This window comes from Strongylocentrotus purpuratus, unplaced genomic scaffold, assembly GCF_000002235.5.
Source record: "Strongylocentrotus purpuratus isolate Spur 01 unplaced genomic scaffold, Spur_5.0 spur5_scaffold_1, whole genome shotgun sequence".
Classification (NCBI taxonomy): domain Eukaryota; kingdom Metazoa; phylum Echinodermata; class Echinoidea; order Camarodonta; family Strongylocentrotidae; genus Strongylocentrotus; species Strongylocentrotus purpuratus.
In genome coordinates this window covers 6,778,104-6,794,911 of record NW_022145594.1, presented here as the reverse complement: position 1 = coordinate 6,794,911, position 16,808 = coordinate 6,778,104, and the positions used below count along the sequence as shown (strand labels likewise).

The window sequence follows — 16,808 nt, the reverse complement described above, 5'->3', positions numbered from 1 at the left end:
GTTTAATCGGTAAAGTTATTGTACTAAGAATGACTGATAATCATGTTATAATTAAATCGTTATATACAGTGTATGTCATACAGTGATATACATGAACAAAGATAGTGTGACGCAAACAGTTTTAGAATGTTGTGAACAGAAGAAACAAGATTAATAAAGAAAGGAAGAAAGAAAAAAAAAACATTTCTCACATTTCGAGCCCCCCCCCCCCCCCCCCCCCCAAAACAGCAATACCACCCCTGTTTGCCATTCTACCATGTGATTACTGTAGGAGACTGGCATTTTTAAGCAGTCTCACGAAGTGAAACCTTGGAACTTACAAGACACAGTAACTACTATTGTACTATAATTCTGGAAATCAAAAGTTAATTGGAATTGATTAATTGATGAATTAGACCGCATGTATTTTGAACTGTCATCTTGAAAGCGCACTTATTTCATTTGAAGCCTTATGTTGCTCATGATTATTCATGGTTATTCTACTTTTACTCACATATTTAATTGTTTTTCATTAAATTTGCCTATTCTATTATCTATATTAACTTGAGTGTAATATGCTAAATGAAATGTACATAAATAAAAAGGCTAAGAAAAGAAAAAATCATGCATGTATGAAACACTTCCAAATAAAGTAAAATTCACTATGTTTTAACGTAGCTGGGGCTAGTGAGATTTCTTTGTATGTGTGGTGTTAATCAAACAAAATGAGATGAAAATGAAAGAAAAGAAGATTTTTGTTTTTTTATATAGGACCTGACAAAAAAAACTTTTGATTAATAATTTTTGTGGATAAAAGATAGGACTAGGAAAACAACAGCCAATATTTAAAAAAATGCAATTTGGGTATGTAAAAATAGTCTCTGAAAACTAATTAACCCATTAGGGCCTACACAAGAGGTTGGCCGTTTTGTAAGGGGATAATTTGAGTGAGTGGCTTGCTGTCTGGAGAAAATGTTCTCGGAACATATTTCTCAGTTCAGTGGTATAGTTGCTTGGGCTAAAAAAAAGTCCCCCCCCCCCAAAAAAAAAAAGGAGAAGAATGAAATAAATGAGCTTTTTTTTTTTGGGGGGGGCGCATTATCATCTTGTTTCTGGTTACAATCACAAAGAGAAACTTTTCTATTTTGTTAAATATATAGGAGCTGACAAAAAGAGCTTTTGTTGATCAATTTTGTTGCCATGAGGATGATATTTTAGAATGATGACGGTGATGATGATGATGATGATGAAGATGATGAACAGGAGGAGAAGATATCGCCTTATTTTGGTGTTAATAAGACAGTAATGTCTTGGTAAATTTAATAAGGGATGATATTATATCATGACTGGCCATCATGCCGTTTTTGTTTTCTCAATACCATGATCTAAATACTTTATATACATTCGTGCTATCGACCTAATTATTTTTTAGCCTTGCTTTTTCATGTTTTCTTTTGCTCGTTCATTCTCTCTTTCTTTCTTTAATCACCTTTTCTTTCTTTCCTTCTTACTAATTCCTTCTCCCCCCTTCACCTCCACCTCCCCCTCCGAATCAACTTCTACCTCAATTCTACTCCTTCTTCTTGTAAATAAGGAAATTAAACTAAATCCTCAATGGATATGATTTACTTAGGTTGGAACATGGATTTTATTTTTGTCATGAAAAACAAACAAACATAGATCTATAAGGGGTCCAGACCACTGTAGAGATCAGTGGTCCAGACAACTCGCCAATACCTTGTGCAAGAATAGATCAAGATGAAATCTGGGAGGCTGGACAATGTAGGCAGAACCAGAGTCAAAGGTGAAATATAAATTAGGTGAAATGTAGTGGCTCTGCCCCCATCAAAAAATGATGTTACCCGATAAAAAATCAGACAAAAAGTGTTTTGTCGCCATCTAGTGTCGTCATTTATTTTCATTCAATCTCCCCAGTCCCACATACCGAAAAATACGTTTGCATAATATCTGTATCTACAGTACATCGGATCGAGCCAATGACCATTGATACTTGCGATCAAGTCTCGCAGTGTAGTGCAGCTGATATCTTTGTGCATGCTGTGGAATCCACTCAGCTTTTGACTTTGTAAAGCGTCTGATGTCACGGTCCTACTAGTATCAACGCTAATCAAGATTTTCACTCGTAAAGGTAGGTTTAAAACGAAACAATAAGCAAGGATTTAGTCCGTCTGTACTGTAGGCCTAATCTGGTTACATTTAAATTTTGAGCAAATTTTGATTGAGCATGTTGAGCTAATATGCTAATCCGCTCTCCAGCTCCAGGGCTGGGGTCAAGCTCCTCAACAAAACTCTCACTAGACTTTTACAGAGTTGACACAACAAATTACGTGATGGTTATGATGGTTTGCACATGTTGGACGCCTGCCCAATGAAAAGTCATGCTTTCTTGAGTTTCTTCATACGGATTACAGTCTAGAATCTATTCTAGAGTAGACTCTAGGTCTATACATGTAGATCTAACAAGTTAGATCTATCATGTTTGAAACTTACTTCTAGTTCTAAAAAGTTCTTATAGATCTAGATCTATTGTCTAAAAGTTTTCACTTGGCAATACAACTTGACTGAGGTTCATCAATTTTATGATAACAATGATGTCTTGATGAGGATAAGGATGGTGATTATAAAGTCACAACAATTATAATCTGATGTTGAGTGAGTGATGATGATGATGGCGATCTGGTGATAACAATGAAGATCATTGATATTTATCTTTACGATGAAGATTATGTTGTAATGATCATGATGATGGTGATATTGATTAACCAGTTCTTGGATCTTGGATTCAATTCCTCCTAAATGCTCCAAAGAAAACCGAAGAGTTTTGACTGTCATTATTGAATCCTCTAATTCCCATATTTATGAGGCTCAATACAAAGATCACGATCGGCCCAGTTCCAGTATAAATCTAGTGGTTATGAATGATGTTGATGATAAAGAATGTTTCATGTTTGGTGCTGGACAGAAAATCTTTCTGCGTTATGGAATTCCCAAAATATTTTGTCTTTTGACGCTCTCCTCTGAGGCATGTAAAGAACTTTACCCTTTACCTTTACCTGAAATTCTGGAAGAATGCTGTGTTCTCAGCAGTCAGGCTTCCAGTTCAATTTCATTTTCTTCCTTCTCGTAGTTGGGTGTCTTCATCTTGGTAAAGACCAGTTTTGGAAACGCCCCACTCTCTAAAAAATGAAATGGAAGCTCTTATTACCGATCGTGTGAAAGAATATGTTTTGACTTAAACATGTGATGATACAAATTTTACCGGGAAACCGCCTACTAATTGATATACAGTGTGTATTTGGTAAATTATTATATCTATTCAGACCTGATAGATATCGCGCACGTGTCGCGCACATGTCGCATAGTCCCATATACTGTACATCTTTTTGTGTACAGTGCTTGTAACTTTACCAAGACTGGGCTAAATTTCTTATCATTTTGATGATTCCAGAACCTTGCAGTACGCACCAATACTTACAGCCAAAAAAATACTCGGGGGGGGGGGGGGGGGGGGGGGGGGGGGGGGGGGGGCTCGGGGCGAAGTAGCCCCTGAAATGCCCAAAAGAGCCCGAAAGTCATAAAAGAGCCCCCAATTTGCAAAGAGTTCAATGCAGAAAAAATTAAAGAGTGTTATTTTTATCCAAGCATGGTTGATAAGTAGCCCCCAAAATTGTTTATATATTTTTTGCCCTGAATACTTATATGCTAGAGGATCAACCTTTCCTGATCGATTCCACAACGTTTCTTTCACAATGCAATGGCATGACCATAACTGGTCTTTATCTTCAAACGGTATGGACCTCATGCCCACACACTATGAATATGACAGACAATGAAAGCGGACAAAATATACAGTTCCTTAGGTAGACAAAGGAACATCCCTTCACTGCTATTATGTAAAAATGTGTAGAACAGGTGTCACATGCATATTCACCTGTTCTACACATTTTACATAATAGCAGTCAAGGGATGTTCCTTTGTCTACCTGAGGAACTGTATATTTTGTCCGCTTTCATTGTCTGTCATGTTCATAGTGACAATAGCGCTAGCTAAGGACTACAAACTTTCCACACACATCGTTCACATGTACAAAACATATAGGAGAGAAATAAATATTATTGTTGAAACACTTGATTTTAAAATATGACACAAACCAATTTTTTTCTTTGAGAGTTTTGAATCAATTGATAGAGGGTTTCTTGATTTCTGTTACATAAAAACTATAGTAATGCTGCTATGGACGTGGACAGGTTGTGTATCGCTGCTTTTTAAAAATCAGCAGTTTGAAGAAAATTACAAGCAATATTTACAAAAAATTCAAGGCAAAAATTTCGGACAATATCATGATGGAAAAATATTGCAAGGTTAGTTATGAACATGTTCAATATACAAAGCTTGGAAAAAGTTTTAAATCCTTTGGATTCGTTTTTAAAGGCATCGTTTAACAATCAGCGTGTTTCTATTAGTTATACTGAATTGATCAGGTTGAAGAAATAAGCGTATAATGCCACTTTCTATCTACGCGCATACTGATCTAGCCAGAAAAATGGCCGTGAAAAAGTTTGTTGAATTCTGGTTAATTAGGTCACCACAAAGTATTGTGGGACTGCTAGGTCAACCCGGGATTGTAGTGTCGCGTGCGTCGGGGTAAAATATTCCGATCACGTGACCACTCCTATTTCCGGTTTCTCCCTGGTATGTGCACTCAATCAGAACGGGGTGTGTTTCTACTTACGTTATCCCGTTAGCTACCCCTGCGTTATCCTTCTAAAAGAAGGATAATTTTGCCGGTGAACGCTTAACAGCTCTCCCGGCATTATCCGGATAATGCCAGAGAAAGTGTGTTTCTATTAGGAAAAAATTATCCCTTATCGGCCATTAACCGGATAATGGCTTTAGATACATGTAGAAACACGCAAATGTTAAATCTGAGATGCACGGCCCTACGTGTTAAATCAGTGTCTGTGAAATGGTGTAATATTGAAGCCCTAAAAAAATTGTGCTTCAAAACGATGAAGAAGTGTCTCAAAAAAGTAAACATCTTTGAGTGACCGGTTTTACCATACTCGTTTTCCCCGATAGACTTTAGTGTTATGAAAACCGTTAGGAAAACACAAAATTCGGTTTTGATTTCCAATCATAAATATCTTGATAATCAGACAGGCGATCGGCTTGTAAAGGTCATGGAGTTCCTGACTGACCTAAAGGTTTATAAATATCATTGCAGCCTGAGCTAAATCCAGGATTTAGTTTCAGAATCTGAGACAAAGTTACTGAATCCCTTTGAGCATTGAGGTGCCTCAATAAGTGATCTGATGATGTGTACAAATCATATATCAGGCCACTGCTTGAATACTACTCCCTGGTTTGGCATTCATCCCTTTAAAGGGGAAGTCCACCCTGAAATTAAGTTAGTTTTAATAGGAGTAGAAAAATGAGAGAAACAAGTCAGTGAAAGTTTGAGCAAATTCTGATTAAAAATAAGGAAGTTAGGATTTTTGAAGTTGTGATCAATCAAACACAAATTGGCAACTCTATGACGTATCATGCGAGCTCAACTTCCATTTGCTCAGTACTAAAAAAGTCTAAAATTTTCATTTTCCCTCAAGAAAAATTTCAACCCTACATGCACCCTAAATATAATAATTGCAAATATGTTTCTATACTCCCCCTGCAAGGAACAAATATATATTCCGTCATCAATAACGAAGAAAACATGATTTTATGGAATATTATGCACAAAGCAAATGAAGGAGAGCTCGTATAATAAGTCACAGAGTTGCCAATTTGTATTTGATTGATAACAACTTCAATAATTCACAACTTTCTTATTTTCATTCAGAATTTGCTCGAACTTTCACTCACCTGATTTTCTTATTATTCTGCCTCTATCGAAACAAACTTATTTTGGGGGTGGACTTTCCCTTTAAACTACATGTATGCTACCAATTGCTAAGAATATGTCAACAATTCCCACAGTGGTTATCCCCCAGACTTCCATACATAAATGCAAAGACAAGTCTTTTAAGAATTATGATTATTACTAAAATCTCTTTGATTTGATATGAAATGCTAACAAAATTTGAAGACTTGTGTCACCCTTTATAAGAGAGGCTCAAAATGTAGAGAAGACCCTGCCTGAATTAACCTTGAATATATATGGGAGGTGATTTGAGTTTTGTTTTCTTCACTGAATGCACGCACTGTTTTGTCAACAAAGCTAATCGCCTTGTGAAAAGTTTGGGAAGGCAAAAGGATGCCTACATGTAGTTCTGCAAATTTATGACTTTTTGATTCTCTCTTATGTTTTTTTTGTGGCCAATTTGAGATTTGCATACAGATGTACTGTAGTGACCTCCTATATTTAAGATTCATAACTTTCTGATCTATTTCAAACCTTCGCATTCTTTATCTCTTCTTTTTCTGTTTTTAAAAAGGATTTTTTTTTTTTTAAAAATTAATAATTTTGTTAAAAAGTATTTATTGCCCTTTTAAAGTGTTGGGGGGGGGGGGGGGGGGGTAAACTACCCTTACATACTACACTGTAAATCCCTTTAGCTCTCCTCTATTTTATTTCACACAGGTACTGTAACTAAGGTAATTTAGCTCTATTTTATCCCTCCGTTCCTTTTCTCCAAAAATCTGCTCCAAGGCTTGCACGCTTATCAAAACATTCCTCATTGAAGAGAAAAAACGAAAAGCACAAAATCCATCCCTTGAATTTGAAAACCGCTAAAGCCCTTGGGTTAGGGCCATTGTACGTGAGAAGAATACATGAATAAAATGGAGCAGCTTCATTGGATATTTTCCCTCCATTTTAGTTATTTTCTTTTCCTTCCAGAATAAAGCTCCCTTCTAGGGATTTCACCTTCTAAGTTACCATGTTAGGCACGGAGAGAGAGATTGCAAACAGAAAATGGAAAAATTGTGAAAGGTTTCGTGCTAGTTGAGGCTGAACAAGTACATGTAGTATGCAGTACCGATTATTTGCTACATAGCGATAGTGTAACCCTTTTTGTATTTAGCGTACAAATCCCCTTTTTCATAAACAAAGATACATGTAGTATGCTAAGACAAAATTTGGTCTGGCGACAATTGCTAGATATTTGCTTCACAATTAATTAACAGGTTCAGTTTTAACCCCTCAGAAGTGCAGTGATAAGTTTAATTAACATGTATTATACATGTACCATAGGTTAACTGTTCTCACTAATTGTTATTGTACTCACTTTAGATTAATTCAAAATCTTTTCCAAAATACCAGATGTATAAATAGTTCAATTTATTTAGAATATTTTATTAAAGGGCAATCCAATCCTTGTAATAATTTCATTTGTATGAACGCAGAAAAATAAGAAAAACAGAATGGCGAACGTTTGAAATAAATTGAATTAGGTATAATAAAGTTATGAGTCATAAAACATGAAATCACTAAATTTATGCGAATCGCAAATTTATCATGTTATCATGGACAACCCTCCCGTTTGTCATGTTAAAAAATATCATAAATTTCATTAGTTTTTCTCCTTAGTGCCTTCTCTCTTGGGCATGTTTCAAAAATATATTGTGGGTACTGGCACTACTGGGTAGCATATATTGTTTAAAGGGAGTGTAGCCTGACGAGACTATGTGTCTTTCCCGTCGCCTGACTCGGGGGCCCCTCAGATATAATACGACTACAGACAACGCGACCGCAACAATCATGTGCGTGTAACATACGTGAAACTGAAGTGTGAGGAGAACTTTGGTCTGTTTCCCCGAATGCTAATCATTTAGAGATTAAGTCGCTGACTACCGTTAATCAAGTTCATTCGTATACTTGCAGTTGTCCAAAAGGAGACATACATGAAGATGGCATTAACCAGTATTTGCCAAGCTACACTCCCTTTAAAGACCGTCAATACTACTGGGCCAAAAGGGATTAGACCACACAGCGAGGTCACTGACAGGTGGCTATCTCATTAACTCAGCTCTCAACTAACATAAGAAATAGAGGACCATGGGGAACCAACAGGCACCGATTGGGGAAGTTTTCTATATACATGTAGAGGGAGCAAGTAGCTACAAGTAGGACAGTGGGGCTTTTAAGAAAAGACCCTCTTGAGTCTTGGCTCATACATTTTGAGACTTTGTGTTTTGGAACAAACAGGAAATTAGTCTGGCACTTTGTCGCAGGGGCCCTTCCGTATCGCCAATTTTAAGTTTCACAAATTTGTTTTTTGCATTTTTTGTCCGATATCATTTAAACTGTCACTTATCCGCTTTTCTTACTTTTAAGTTTTAGAATAGTTTTACTATAACATATTTTTTTATCACATAGGTACATGTACATGTACATGTACATTACATGTACATGTATCCTACATATAAACATGTTTTATAAGTGTAACATATCAAGCCACCTACCGGTATTCAAAGCCAATAATCGTTATAAACGTGATAAATTGTCCAATTAATATGATAAATATATCAATAAGCCTGCTTACAGTCTAATTATCCACTCCCACTTCCCTAATAAACTATTGACAAGTTCTACACAACCCATGTGTACTCTCTGTACACATCAAGCCCTTCATTAGAAATAATTTGCACTTTCCCCCTCAATATATATCGCGGTTGAGACTCTATGAATGAGGAGGTTATTTGGTCGGCTGGTGTTGATGAATAGCGCTCTTGTGAAAACACAGCTTCAAATCGTGTTACACCGGCTAGGCGGTGGAGGGCAGAGTAAATGAATTCTCACCTCCTTTGAACAAGAGAACAATAGGCAAGCTCTTTGATTTTTTTTGTTCAGATTTCTAGTGGATGATTTTTAAGTGAGGAATTTTCACAATCAGGGGAGCTTTTTCAGTGCTGATATACATGTAAGCAGCATTCACACTGCAACCAAAAATTGTTGATTTTTCTCACATTCTGGTGTTTTTACAGGTAGTTGCAAACATGACGAAAAATTGGGGGGAAAAAAAAAATTGAAATTGAAAAGTGTACATCTGGGGGGCGTTTCACAAAGACTAAGATCGACTTTAAGTTGGACTTAACTATAGCAGACATGTCTTCATGCCACTGTTTGCTTTCACCATTTACTGACATTGGTCACTCAAGGGACAAACAGTACAAATCATGATCACAAATCTACAGAATTTACACTTTTTGAAAATTAATTACAGTATTGAAGGGAAAATATTATCTAAAGATCGTAATGGTGAGAGCTACCAATAGCATGAATGGCCTGGCATAGTTAAGTCCAACTTATAGTCGATCTTATAGTCTTTGTGAAACACCCCACTTGAGAGTTTTAAAAAAGTTTTGTCTAATTATTTATGTTGGGTTTGCTATTTATATGCAATTGCAATTCCTAGCGAAACAATGAAATGTGAGAAAAATCAGTGATATTTTTGTTGCGGTGTAAATGCAGCTCATGATGTTGACTTAGTTTATACATATACACAAATTTTATATTACACATGTACATTTGTAGGTGATTGGTATGGTATTCAACTCCAACACCACTCCGGCCAATGTTTGAATTACCTACCTGTCCATTTGTCTGTTTTATGGAACTGTTCAGTATAGAAAATCCTTTTGAAAGGTGGTGGTGGGGGGGGGGGGGGGGTGTTCTCTTTTGACATTTTAAGGGGTAATTGAGTTTTGTCTGCGGAGCATTCCTGCATGCAGACCTTGTGTGTGAACACAACTGATGCTTAGAATACCACCTCTTCTTATTATCCATCCAGTATAAAAAAGGAGGGGAATGTTAAACTGCTTTAAGCAGTTAACAAATGACATGATTAATGGTTTTATTTTGATCCAGTTAGCCCTTCCAACCCCAAGGCTCTTACAATCCTTTGATGGGGAGAACCTTGTTTGTGTAGTTTGAATTACGAGGATGATCTTTTTCTACTTACACGTAGGTATGAGTTCTACCTCAGCACTCAGAATTCACTTCTTTTTTCTTCCAATAGGAAAACTTTATTACATAAAGCTCAGACTTCCTTGGCAAGGTACATGGCATTTTAGACCTTGTTCACATGTACTGTACATGTATGTAATTAATGTAATTAATCCTAAGTCAAACTTAACTCCACGTTGGACTTATAAATTATGGAGAGCCATTTGTAGCCTTAAAATAAAGTATACCGGTATTCAAGTATTTTAGACTTTTTATAAATTCTACATCAAGTACATGAAATCTTGTTGATAACAGAAAGGATTTGAATCAACATTTTATGCCTTTTGAAATAACTTTGTCCAAAATATTTTCACAGATGCCATACAGCTTTTCATGATTGTTAAGTCCAACTTAGAGATAAGTTCAACTTAGGATCTTTGTGAAACACCCCCCCCCCCCCCCCCCCCCCCCCCCCCGGTATTAGATTGCTCTGATATTATGTCTTTTGAAATTATTGCCAAAGCATTCTTTATATGATGTTTCTTTACATGTATGCTCAATGCATGAGTTTGTGTAAATCTTGTATAGTCTTGTAGTATGAACAGACTGCACTGTAAATGGTGTGTGATGGGCAAACAAATATATTCTCAACAGGATCTATTCTTAGGTGACTCATACTGCTCATACATTATCAAATAAGGGCTCTACAACCATTTGTTGTGGTAGGCCCATGGTACAACCTGCAGTTATTCACACATACAGTACTCTTTTTCCCTATAAGTCACTCGTATGTGTGAACAAAGTCTGCAGGGGGCCGAGGGCACGTTGCCTCTATGAAAAGAGCCATTATAAAAAGCCCCCATGTTACCCTTTTTGTCAATGGTAATAGATTAAAATGCGTAAAATTTCTCAGTCTAGTATTACGATTATATTCTCAGTGAGTGAAAAAAAGAAGGAGAAATTGCCTGGAAAATAACATTTAAGAAATTTTTAATTTGGCATGGATCGTAACATTTACCCTTAACTTGGTTGAAACTGTGTATTGATAATGTATTCTTTAACATTTTGCTACAGTTACAACTACATGTGTGGTAACATAACTTTATGGCCTCCCCTTTCCACCTCCCCCATTTGTAATATATTATATTTTTCTTATTTGTCTCTGTAGATTGTTTCTCTGAGTTCACTGTCTCTATGCAGTCTGTCTGTCTGTCTGTCTTTCTGTCTGTCTTTCCCACTCCCTTTTTGTAATCTGTCAATACTGTGTGTAACTGTGTACATTGTTGTAATTTACCTTTATGTTATGAAATTGAATGCATGTATTTGTCTATTCTGTCTGTGCCTCTCTGTTTCTCCCTCTCTCTGTCTCCCTCTTTGCCTGTGTCATTCTCTTTCTCTTTCTATCTCGTAATCTGTATGTGTCACAATGCACAGTCCCAATCTTGATCTGTTAAGCTTTTAAGCCTATATATCTGTTGAATACATAAAGAATGTACCAGTATGTGGTTTTAAGATCTAGATAAAATTATCTTATCAATTACACTGCTTTGGCCACCTGAATGATGTACATTACATAACCACTACACTGTGCGGATCGAAGAGAGTTCAACGGTCAGAAAAAAGAAAATCTTCATGATGTTGAGTATATACATGTACATGTAGTTTAGGCCTAGTATGTATGGCTTGTATGTGAATGATTTTGTGCATTGTGAAGTATGCTGAAAACTAAGTTAAAAGCCTGAAATAATGAATGGTTTTGAATATCCCTCATTAAATATGATTATCTCTTTGTTGCTGTTGTTGTTTTCTTCAATGCATGTTATGGACCTTCAATTTTGTCCATGTAGTAGAACTGTTTATTGAAAATCAGTTCAGACACCAGAGCATAACATATACATGTATTTCAAGAGAAAAAGGAGTGAATTGTCATCTCAAACTCAAAGCGCTCGACCAAAACCTCTTTTTTTAAAATCTCCTCTCATTTGTTTCCACCTCTTCCTCTATTCCTCAATTTCCTCACTGAACTGAGCTTTGATTCTGGTTTATTTCTATATGGATTCAGTGTAATAATATATATGCAGACAAGTGGCCCTCAGAGTGTATATTCACTTATAGTGACATGGGAAATACTTGATAAGGTGATTAATTAACATTTTTTCTTCTCCAACTTGACTACATGTATCATAAAAGGGAGGGACAAATTCCAATCAGTCTTTTTATTTTGTGGCGACACATTGACGGTTGGACATTGGCATCCAATTTTCCCCTCGATTTCCTCCAAATTCAGCAAAGCCTCTATAATCCAGACGAAGTATTAAGAGCGATTCCTTGCAATGATTCATACCAGTAGCGATCCATCGCTGGAGAAATTGAAACTGATGTTGCCCCGCTGTGAGAAGGCTGGTAGACGAGATTATAACCACGCAATCCACTTATGGTGGTAGAAACTGTAGCAAATCTTGGTCTTGTAACACACAGCTCATATGGTTTTTATTAAGCAACTCATTTTTGCTGTGAAGGTATAAATAAAATACATGTAACTGCTGCCAATTTGAGGAGAAAAAGTGATTTAGTTTTACCTTTATGTTTAGAATACTGTAGAGTGCTATGGATTAAAGAAATACATGCAAATCATTGGTGATGAAAAAGGGGATAAGAAAGAAAGAACAAAAATATTGCACTCATTCCAGTTTCCAGATATGGACATGTATCACATACATTAAATATTGATTTGTATTAAATTTTCTTTTCTCTCTCTCTTCGTATTCCTCCCAATTTTCCTTTTCCCTATTTCCCCTTTTTTGTCATCTTATTTTCCTCCTGATATAACCAAGCTTCACTGTATTAAAATATAGGCCTATAGCTTAACAACATGAATATAGGATTCTTCCTTAAGTCGTCGCTGTTTTCACGAAGTGACGGTAGTGAAAAAAAAATTGCATTCACTTTGCTTTACGATTTTCCTCACTACCGTCACTTCGTGAAAATAGGGACGAAGTCAAGTGTCAAATTTACATCAACATGGTAAAGAGTAAACCTGATATTGATTGAACACCCCCACTCATCTACACACATGTGAATACAATACAATAGGAAACCAACACATACTAAATACTTCCTGTGTTCATTCTAATCACTTCCTGTCTTTATTGATAGGATTAGTCGAGTCCCATGATACCTTTAATCCTATTGTCTGTCTAATCAGGAAATTGATTATCCGAAGAAATCGAAGGCACTAATCTGGTTAGAGAAGAAACTCATACCATCAATTAAACAGAAAAGGGTCAATAAATTCTATCCTCGCCCCTTCCCCTGTTTGTAAAATTCGAATGAATTTCAGAGATATTTTCAAGGGAACTGCATGTACTGTACATTCCAATTCAAATACAGTTCATACTAATTGATGTGCTGTCCATGCACATGTACTTAAAATCTTGACATGTACTGTATATCATCTAGCAGTGCTGTAGACATGTCTTGCTTCGGCCAGTGACCAACCAATACACTGCACTTTCCATCTTTCCATTCTATTAAAATCATGTGCACATTTTAAATTTTATTTAACAGTATGTAGGCCTACATTTATGCATGTTCAAGCATAATTGATTTTAATTATGCATTCAATATATTTGTTTAATGTCGTTTATTTGTATAAAATTATTTACACTTAAAATATTGTATCAAACCATATTATGTTCATGAAAATGTATGATGAAAAAAAGAAAAAAGATGCAGAAACCAATATTCAAATCAAATCAAATAAAGAAATTAAGGGAAATCTTCAATGATTTGTGTTTTTATACAAAGTAAGGAATAACAAATCTGTATGGAAACCTCTAGACCCCTCCCTCTCTTGACGTCTCCCTCGCCTTTCCCACTTTCCTTTCCTCTACGCTGATCCTCTCTCTTTGTGATGTTTCGACATGGTGACTAGTTTGATTGATCAGGGAGGTGGATTGATCTCCCTGGATTGATCTATCCCTTTAAATGAAGTCCCTCTATGGTTTCTATGGTTTAACCCAGACACAGTCCAGTCAACCATATCAGAGACCTCCTTATTCATTCTTCCCCTTCCTTCCCCTTCCTTCCCCTTCCTTCCCCTTCCTTCCCCCTTCCTTCCCCTTCCTTCCCCCTTCCTTCCCCCTTCCTTCCCCCTTCCTTTCCCTTCCTTCCCCCTTCCTTCCCCCTTCCTTCCCCCTTCCTTCCCCCTTCCTTCCCCCTTCCTTCCCCTTCCTTCCCCCTTCCTTCCCCCTTCCTTCCCCCTTCCCCTTTTTTCCTTTTCTCCTTTTCCCCTTTTCTCTGCGCTGATCCTCTCTCTTTGTGATGTTTCGACATGGTGACTAGTTTAATTGATCAGGGAGGTAGATTGATCTCCCTGGATTGATATATCCCTTTAAATGAAGTCCCTCTTTGGTTTAACCCAGACACAGTCCAGTCAACCATATCAGAGACCTCCTTATTCATTATGACAAGTGGACTGTGTGAACACACACCGTCATGCAATGGGAACTCCACCTCTATTCACATTCAAATTTGAACAAAGCTATTAGGATTTTTAGTCTAGTCTAAGAAAATAGACCCAAAATGTTAATACTTTATTTGTGTGCCCTATTGTTTTGTTTCTTGCAAGGTAAGAAAGTGTCGCAACATAACATCTTCACATAAATACCGGTAATTTAACTACATCTATTTCGCTGTGGAAAACTGTTGCTGATTGTAAAAATGATGCTAGCCTAGCCACTTGCAACATTTGGGAAAGTTGCATGGACACCAAACCAAAGTGTCTGGTTTTGATGTTATTCTGTCTTAAGAATTGGCAAAGAAACCAAAACTACAAACCTGAGATTAAAAGCGTGATTTTGATTTATTTGTATTTGTCAGTAATATCATTTAAAATTGCATGTGAGAACTATGTACAATACATGTGTGCATGGCTCTAATCAAGGGCACCCTAGTGTTACATATGAGGTGAATTTTAAAAGTCAATTATAGACTGTGGCAACATTATTTTTGTAATCTGCAAACATTATGCAACACATAGCTCAAAAATCAGAACTTAACAAATTGCCGTTAAACTGCAATCAGTAGCCAAATATCACATCATCAAAAATGTTACGTACATAACTCGGTGTCCACTTCATGCTGATATTTCTCTTATAATTTAAATTTTTTCTGACTAAGTACATTAGACGTTAAAACATACCGTAAACAAAACTTAAAACCATTGCCATATCAACTTTTTTCAATTTAGTTATTAGAATATGGCCAAAACAAATGTGGACACCGAGTTATGTACAGTACATCTTATTCTCTGCATGCTTTCTCTTTGCCTTATTGTCAGATATGGTTTTGCATTAGTCTAATAATGACTTCAATTGAAGGAATGATGTGTTTCCTGAATGAAACATAATTTGCAATGTGTAAATAGTTTGTAAACTACTATTTCAGGACTGAAATGTAAGATTTCTGTACTTAATCGTACATAACTGTGGACACCAAAAGTAAGTAGTTATACATTCAAATAATAACTTGTTGTTCCTTAAATTCAATAAATGTTTGTTTAAATGAAAATGCAGAAGGGTGCAATTCATGCTGTAAGAAATAAATTGATTTAATTATGATAATTCATTTCAATTTTTGATTGGTAGTAACGTACATAACTCGGTGTCTTTTCATAACGGTGTCTTAGTTATGTACATGACATAAAAAAGTTCAAACTGCAATATTTTGTAATATTCTTCTCACCAAATCAGACGTGTGTATGTCTTATACATTTTTTACTACTTTACCATGACAAATAACTAAATATAGGTGGTCTTATTGGAAAAACATAACATGGAATACGTACATAACTGTCACGTACATAACTCGGTGTCCACATTCATTGTTGATTAAATAATACATACAAGCTAAAATGGGGAATCCAACGTTATCAGTGCTCTTCATTCACCTATATACACCATTACATTATCATTTTGAAAGAATACAATATGTTTTTGTATAGATTCTGTTGCACTGGTATGTACATAACTGCAGGACACCAAACATTTTCCATTTACAGAAATCTAAATATTTTTAAAACGATGACCCAGAATGAAATGATCTGATTGGAAATCAAAGATAAAGTGAAACTAAACATTATAACATTGCAAGCTTGTAAATAAATCAATTATTTATGCACCATTCTTCAGTTAGTAAAGTTTGAAATTTGCAGGACACCAAAGTTATGTACATATCGCAAAAATTGTATCACATGTAAATGGAATAAGAAAGTAAAATAATAGGAATTAACTCAGCAGAAATGTTAATTATTACATAGATTCTACATCAAGATAAAAAAAATCATAAGTTTTGCATCCCACTAGTAAAAATCTGGTAACCAATTAGTGCATGTTTTGAATGTAACATTAAAAGTGCTGTAAATAGGCCTTTTTACATCATAAAATTGCTCTAAAATCTTTAATTTGAACTCAATGAAGCTGAAACCTTGTTTGGAGCTTTCCCCAATGGTACTTTCTAATATAACAATGCTAATTTGTGTCTGGGTCTCATGGTTTTGGATAATTAAACAATTTCCCAGTGTTCAATCTAAGTGTACCCTTGATCTGAGCCATGCACACGTACATGTACATGTAGATCTACTCTAACTCTACTTGCCTTGATTTATAGGCAACCATGGCATGGAAAAGATTGCATTTGCCATTATCAAAAAGAAATATTTTCCCCCTAAACTGTTGGCCTGATATTTTACTGTACATGTACATGGCTGATGATCAGTCATTTCAATTCTAATCATTTACTAAATGTTGACCTTATGACCTATGATTTAAATTACAAAAATGTGTGTACATGTATGGCACTTTAAAAATGATAGGCAATAATGTATTTAAGTCTGTTTTGAAAGACTATTCTTACCCCTTGC

At 35.9% G+C, this 16,808-nt stretch overlaps 1 protein-coding gene across 1 annotated transcript in view; it reads left to right on the top strand.

Moving 5' to 3' along the window:
* Positions 1 to 1,968: 1,968 nt before the first annotated feature.
* The window catches only part of LOC590912 (vang-like protein 2-B), a 61,542-nt gene continuing 46,702 nt past the window's right edge, over positions 1,969 to 16,808 (top strand). The window contains exon 1 of the mRNA XM_030977587.1: positions 1,969 to 2,128. The gene's annotated coding sequence lies outside the window, so the exon portion shown is untranslated. The remainder of the gene's footprint in view (positions 2,129 to 16,808) is intronic.